Genomic DNA, 7,102 nt, shown 5'->3' with positions numbered 1-7,102 from the left:
AAAGTGATTTTGATTTCAAAAATATGTTTTGAGCATTGCATTAAAATTACCATTCTTGAATGAAAACTTTATTTGAAAGTAAGTACTTATCTTTCGGGAAGTTCAAACAGTCGAGAAACTTGATCAGTGATCCTATCAGGGGCACGTTCCTTCAAGATCCTGTTGTTCAGATGTTTAATCAAGATTTGTTGATCAGAATATCCTCTTCAAGATGTATACTATGGCAAGTCTTCCCAACATTCATTTCAAGAGTTGAATCCGTGATCAGTTCATCCCCAACATAGTTCAACTGAAGCCATGATCAGTTAACTTGCAACAATTATTCAATCAGGGGCAATCTTCTTCAGCAATACTCAAGCCTAGTTTATCAGTTATTCTCAAAGGATCATTTGTTTGATACAGTTATCAGTGTGACAAGAAGTTTGTTCATGCATCTTCTTTCCAAGCGGATTTTTTTTAGAGTTCCTGTGTTGAGGAATCAAAGCTCCAATCTTGCCTCACAAAAGAGTCAATCCCAGTCGTCATGAATAACTACATTGCATTGAGCATTCATCATGCATAGAAAACTTTAACATCATGCATAAAAACAAAATCATGCTCATTTACATTCTTCTAAGGTCCTGTTGTTGTCAACATCTTACCTTGAGATCAAAGTCCAACTTACTTGGCACCTACCCAAACAAATTTATCCTTTTGATTCGTTTTGTCTGTATTTATCTGATATTCTTCATGATATGTCTTGTTTGTTCTGATAATTTTTCAGAACTTTGTCACCTTTTATTCAAAGCTTCTATGGATGTCCCAATTCCCAATAAAGTGTTATTACCTCATTCAATGTCACTCTTGAATGTCTCTGAGTTCAATCATGTTTTATCTTGATTGTCGTTTGATGCTGCTGCATTCATGGTTTATCTTAAAACGCTTTTGATATTTTCTTCTTAAAGTTCAAATCATGTTTTACCATGATTGACCTTGGTGTTCTCTAATCATGTTTTACCTTGATTGTCACTTGGTATTCTCTAATCATGTTTTACCTTGATTGTCATTTGGTATTTTTCAATCATGTTTTACCTTGATTGTCATTTGATGTTATCCAATCATGTTTTACCTTGATTATCCCTTAATGACATCCAATCATGTTTTACCTTGATGGATCTGTGACGATTATCTAATCATGTTTTACCTTGATTGTCCGTTGATGATTATCCAATCATGTTTTACCTTGATTATCCTTAATGACATCCAATCATGTTTTACCTTGATGGACCTGTGATCATGTTTTACCTTGATTGTCCGTTGATGATTACCCAATCATGTTTTACCTTGATTGTCATTCGATGTTGCCCAATCATGTTTTACCTTGATTGTCATTTGATGTTGTCCAATCATGTTTTACCTTGATATTCATTTTATGTAGCCACATTCATGTATGCCTCAGATATTCTCTTCTCAAAGTTCAATCATGTTTTATCTTGAAAGCTTTTGTCAACTGTTTCTTTCTTGTGTGAAGTCTGATTCTATTCCTAGATGACGTATACCTTTTCCCTAGCGGAGTCTGTTTACTTCTCCCCATTGGTGTCCTGTTTCCATCTCGTAGAAATCATGTGAATTCATAATCATAAGCATTACATTGCATCTCAGGTTCAAAAATTGTGTCTTTTTTTTTTTTATATATTTAAGTCTCTTCCATCACGTTAAAACGAAGATTTACAATCATCGTGTCTCCGGATAGAAGAAACTTAAATAGGGGCATCTGTTGCACCCCAATTTTTGACCTCTGAGATCCCATCATTTTCTAAGTGTTATGATCATTATTGTTATACCCCAAAATTCGCCCGCGTTCTTTTTTTCAAAAAAAAGAAGTCAACAGACTTCTGTCTAAAAATTTGGATTTTTATACAATCTTGGATTTTTATTTCATAAATATCCTGATTTTATGAATACTCAATTTTTAGAATTTTTTATACAGTATTTTGGTTCGCTGTTAAATTTATCCTTTCATAAACGCCAAATACTGTTTATCACTTCATACACTGTTTATTTGAGATTTATTTTCAGATAAATAATGCTGACGCAGTTCGTGCAGAATTAAAATTTGCAGGCGCGGAGTCCGGGTTTCGGATTATACTGGTAACAATTAAATTATTATTGGTTTTATTTCCCACTAATTTTTATTTTTATACTATATTATTTTTTTTCAAAATCTCTTTCTTTCTTTTCAAATCTTTTTTTTTTCAAAAATCAAATCCTAGCTTTATTCTATACCCTTTTTCTTTTCAAAACCTACCATACTTTTTTTTTCAAATCCTACTACTATTCAAACGGTACACTCCACTCCCAACGTCTCTATCTCTCTCTTTTCACTCTATAAATACTCCTCATTTTTCCATAAATTCTCACATCAAATTTCACTCATCTCCCAATTTTCTCAAACTTCTATCTCATAATTATTTTCTCTTCTTCCTCGGCAAAAATGGCAAAGTGGATGGATACACTTTTTCTTATAGTCATCACTATTTTTACGGTGATCATGTCCTTCTTCTGTCTGCATAGTCCTGAAAAATGCGGACCTGCGATGGTTACACTTCCGATCATCTATTTTCTGTTGTTCATAGCATGGATTATTAATCGTCATTTTTAAAGTTTGTTGTATCTGTCGCTTTCAAATAGTGTACCGTTTATTTTATTTGTGGTACTGTTCATTATATTATGTAATATTTGTACTGTTAGTATTAAATGTTGTACTATCTGTCGTACGGTAGTTTAATTATCAAGATAATATTATGTGTGTTAAATATTTATTTTTCTGTGCATTAAATATTTTTTTCAAGGTTATTATCGGTATTTTCGTTCGCGTACAGTATATTTTATTTATTTATTATGTTTGTGTTTTTCTAACAGCTCAGGTAAATAAATTTTTCACCATTAACACAACAAAAACAAAAAAAGAAAAAAAAATTAACTTTAAACTGTTGAATTTTCACTTTAACTGTTACGTTAATACCCGGACAACTAGTTACCAGTCAAACCCGCTATCAGCGCAATTCTCCGTGTTTGTACCATCAGTCAAATCAATTTTTTTGCACTTCAAATTTCCAAGATTTTGTTCTAGAAGTCTTCTGATAATCACGTGGTCAACAGAGACTCAACACTGCACAAAAATCAGGTACGCCTAACTGTCTCCTACACAAACAGTCCCTAACTAGGGTTTTTGTTTTTTTCAGGAGAACGAGTTTTTGAGACCTCAAATGGATTTCATGGATCTCCATATGTCTCAAAATACCACCAGACAAATTTTCAAACTTCGATTCGCTCAGACGCACAGTCAACAGCTCAAACAGTCAACAGACGACCAGTTTGACCAAAAAGTCAACAGACAGTCAAAAATGCAATTTTTTGTCAACATCCATATTTTTTCAAAAGATTCATCATGTGATCAATGGTTGATCATAATTCATCAAGAAAAGTTCAGAAATCGACAAAACTCAAAATTGCAAAATTAGAGTTTTTTAGCTAAAAGTCAACTGAACTTTGACCGACCATAACTCTCTCATAATTTATCAGAAAAATTCCAACGAAAGCTCATTCTCAAGGAAATTCAATTCTCTACAACTTTGATGTTGGGACCAAGGTCAAGAAATGCTTCCGCCTAAGAGATATAAGCCAAAACATTACGGGTCATTTTGAAAGTCAACAAAAAGCAGTTTTTTGTCAAAGCCCATATCATCAAAATAACTTCTCCAAATGCAAAAACGCTTCCAAAGTGGCTTGTAGAGGACATCTTGGGCTTTCCAAAAAGTTAAAGAACACTTTCATAGGATCAAAATTGAGGGAGATATGCCTTGATGAAGTTGACCTTTTTTGGAAAAATGCATGAAACAAGTAATGACCAAAATTTGATTTTTTTTCAAAAAGGCCAATTCTTTTGTGATTCAATCTTGATTCTCATATGTTTAAAGGGCATCCACGACCCATCCATGATTCATGACATTTTTATTTCATTTTAATTAAATTTTATTCATTTAAAGTTTAATTAAAGTGAGATAATTCAAAGATATTATCAAAGATGCTTATGATTGCCAATCAAGACCAATTCAAGATGCTTAAATATATTATTGCAAGGTTGAAGAGAATAATACTTGAGTGTTTTAACCATGGTTAAGAAATACACTCATTGAAAATATTCCATTATCATATTTTTTCCACAAAATCAATCATGACAATTTCCACTTGCAAGGCTTCCAAGATCAAACTCTTTGCCTATAAATAGAACTTCATTTTCTTCATTCAAGAAAAAAAAAAGGGAGAAACAAGAGGAGAGCACAACAACAAACACCAAAGCCATAGCATAAGTTTTATATTTTCCAAAAGTTTCAATAAACTTGTAAAAATCAAGGCTCATTCAAATAGCCACTTTCAATCAATTTCAATCACTCTTTTCCACTCTTGGAACATCATAGAGTAAGTACAATGTAATTTTTAATATGTAGTAGTGTTAGGAGTTCATGAATTAAAAACTCCATATTTATGCATATTTTCAATTTCTCAAAAAAAAAAAATTTTTAATTTTAGTTTTAAGTTGATAAAATGTTTATATAATTTTTAACATAAAAATATTTTATTTCTTTTCATAATTAATTTATATTGCTTAATTAATTAGTAATTATGTAAATATTGCTTTTTAATTATTTTTAACCAATCAAAAAAACTCCAAAAAATATTTTCCTTTTAGATTTAGGTTTATATTTTTTATAATCTAATTTTTGACATATAAAATAATATTTTTCTTGTTAAGTTTAATTATTTGTATAATTATTTGTTTAATTAGCTTGTTAATTAACTTAAAATCAATTCAAAAAAAAAATCACAAAAAGAATGAATTAAGTTTAATTTGTTTTATATTTATTTTTATATATTATTTGATATTGTTTCTTATCTTTTTCCTTTGTCCCGAATCAGAATAAAAGATCAAATATGGCAGAGATTGTATGCAGTTGTTTTAAGACTTTTGGAAATTTATCGTGTAGTCGCTATGATTCTATCAAGCTTCCGATAAATTTTCATTAATTTTAAATCCGAGATCGTCATTCACTCACCATCGATCTTCACTAACATCGTGAATATACTTGACTAGCTTCAAGATGATTCACGTGCTAACATACTAACAATTGACTTTAAATTCCGCATTTTATTATATTGTTCTTTATATTTCTTGCTTTATGCTTTATTTTATTATTTATTATTTATATTTCTGTTATTTTTTCTTTGTCCACTTGGACATATTATTTATATTTCTGTTATTTTTTTTCTTTGTCCATTTGGACATATTATTTATATTTCTGTTATTTTTTCTTTGTCCATTTGGACATATTATTTATATTTCTGTTATTTTTTCTTTGTCCACTTGGACATATTATTTATATTTCTGTTATTTTTTTTCTTTGTCCATTTGGACATATTATTTATATTTCTGTTATTTTTTCTTTTTGGACATATTATTTATATTTCTGTTATTTTTTCTTTGTCCACTTGGACATATTATTTATATTTTTGTTATTTTTTCTTTGTCTATTTGGACATATTATTTATGTTTCTGTCATTTTTTTTCTTTGTCCATTTAGACATATTATTTATGTTTCTGTCATTTTTTCTTTGTCCATTTGGACATATTATTTATGTTTATGTTATTTTTTCTTTGTCCACTCGGACATATTATTTATATTTCTGTTATTTTTTTCTTTGTCCACTTGGACATATTATTTATATTTCTGTCATTTTTTCTTTGTCCATTTGGACATATTATTTATATTTCTGCTATTTTTTCTTTGTCCATTTGGACATATTATTTATGTTTCCGCTATTTTCTCTTTGTCCATTTGGACATATTATTTATGTTTCCGCTATTTTCTCTTTGTCCATTTGGACATATTATTTATGTTTCCGCTATTTTTTCTTTGTCCATTTGGACATATTATTTATGTTTCTGTTATTTTTTCTTTGTCCATTTGGACATATTATTTATGTTTATGCTATTTTTTCTTTGTCCATTTGGACATATTATTTATGCTTATGTTATTTTCTCTTTGTCCATTTGGACGTATTATTTATGTTTATGCTATTTTTTCTTTGTCCATTTGGACGTATTATTTATGTTTCTGTTATTTTCTCTTTGTCCATTTGGACATATTATTTATGTTTCTTCTATTTTCTATTTGTCTATTTTGCTAACGTACAAGAAAGATCTTATAAATTAAGAGTAAGTAACTCCTAATTGCTTGCTCAAACACTTCCATTTTCAAACAACGTATTTTCAAAACTTCTCATCTATTTTCAAAACTTTCATCTGGTATTTGAAGGGCATTATTCCCGGTGAAACTCTTCAGAGACCTATGTGACCTATTCTCCATCTTCACTTCTTCTATTTTCAAATCAACAAAGCATTTAAAAAAGTGAGCTAAGCAATTAAGAGCCCATGGATAACCATGGATACAAAGGGTGCTTAAAACCTTCCCTTTGTATAACCAACCCCCCGAACCCAAAATCTGTCAAAAGGTCTTTCCTGTTCTTTTATGCCTTTCCTTTTTTGGATAAAATAAAAGTCGGTGGCGACTCTTGCAAAAAAAATAAAAAATAAAATAAAAAAATAAAAAGAGCAAGGAGTCAGTTCGCAAAAACCGAGTTTACAATGTGCTACACCGTACTGTGAGAACACCGTTAGGGCTTTCTATGCAGGGTTCACAAGAGAGGAAGGTTGCAATTTTAGATTTAAGATGGGGTCTAGATCCCATATTGTTGACAAACGTGCCTGGATAAGTATCTTCGGTCTTACACTTTTGGGAGATGAAGTTCGTATAGAAGACGGTGATTTTCCGGCCAATTATGATCATGTCGCCTACATGAAATCTATTCTCAAAGACCCTGCAGTCCTTGACAAGAAAAATGAATCAATCACAGCCGGGCACCTAAAAAGAGATCCTAGGCTTCTCAACTGGATTATCTCAAGAGTAATTCGACCACGAGCAGGCGGATTCTCAAGAATTGAACGAAATGAGGTTGTGTTAATGTACCTGATCCAAAACAGGACACGTGTGCACTGGCCACA

This window comes from Vicia villosa, linkage group LG5 (genome assembly GCF_029867415.1).
Source record: "Vicia villosa cultivar HV-30 ecotype Madison, WI linkage group LG5, Vvil1.0, whole genome shotgun sequence".
Classification (NCBI taxonomy): domain Eukaryota; kingdom Viridiplantae; phylum Streptophyta; class Magnoliopsida; order Fabales; family Fabaceae; genus Vicia; species Vicia villosa.
Note: the sequence above shows the minus strand (reverse complement) of the source record.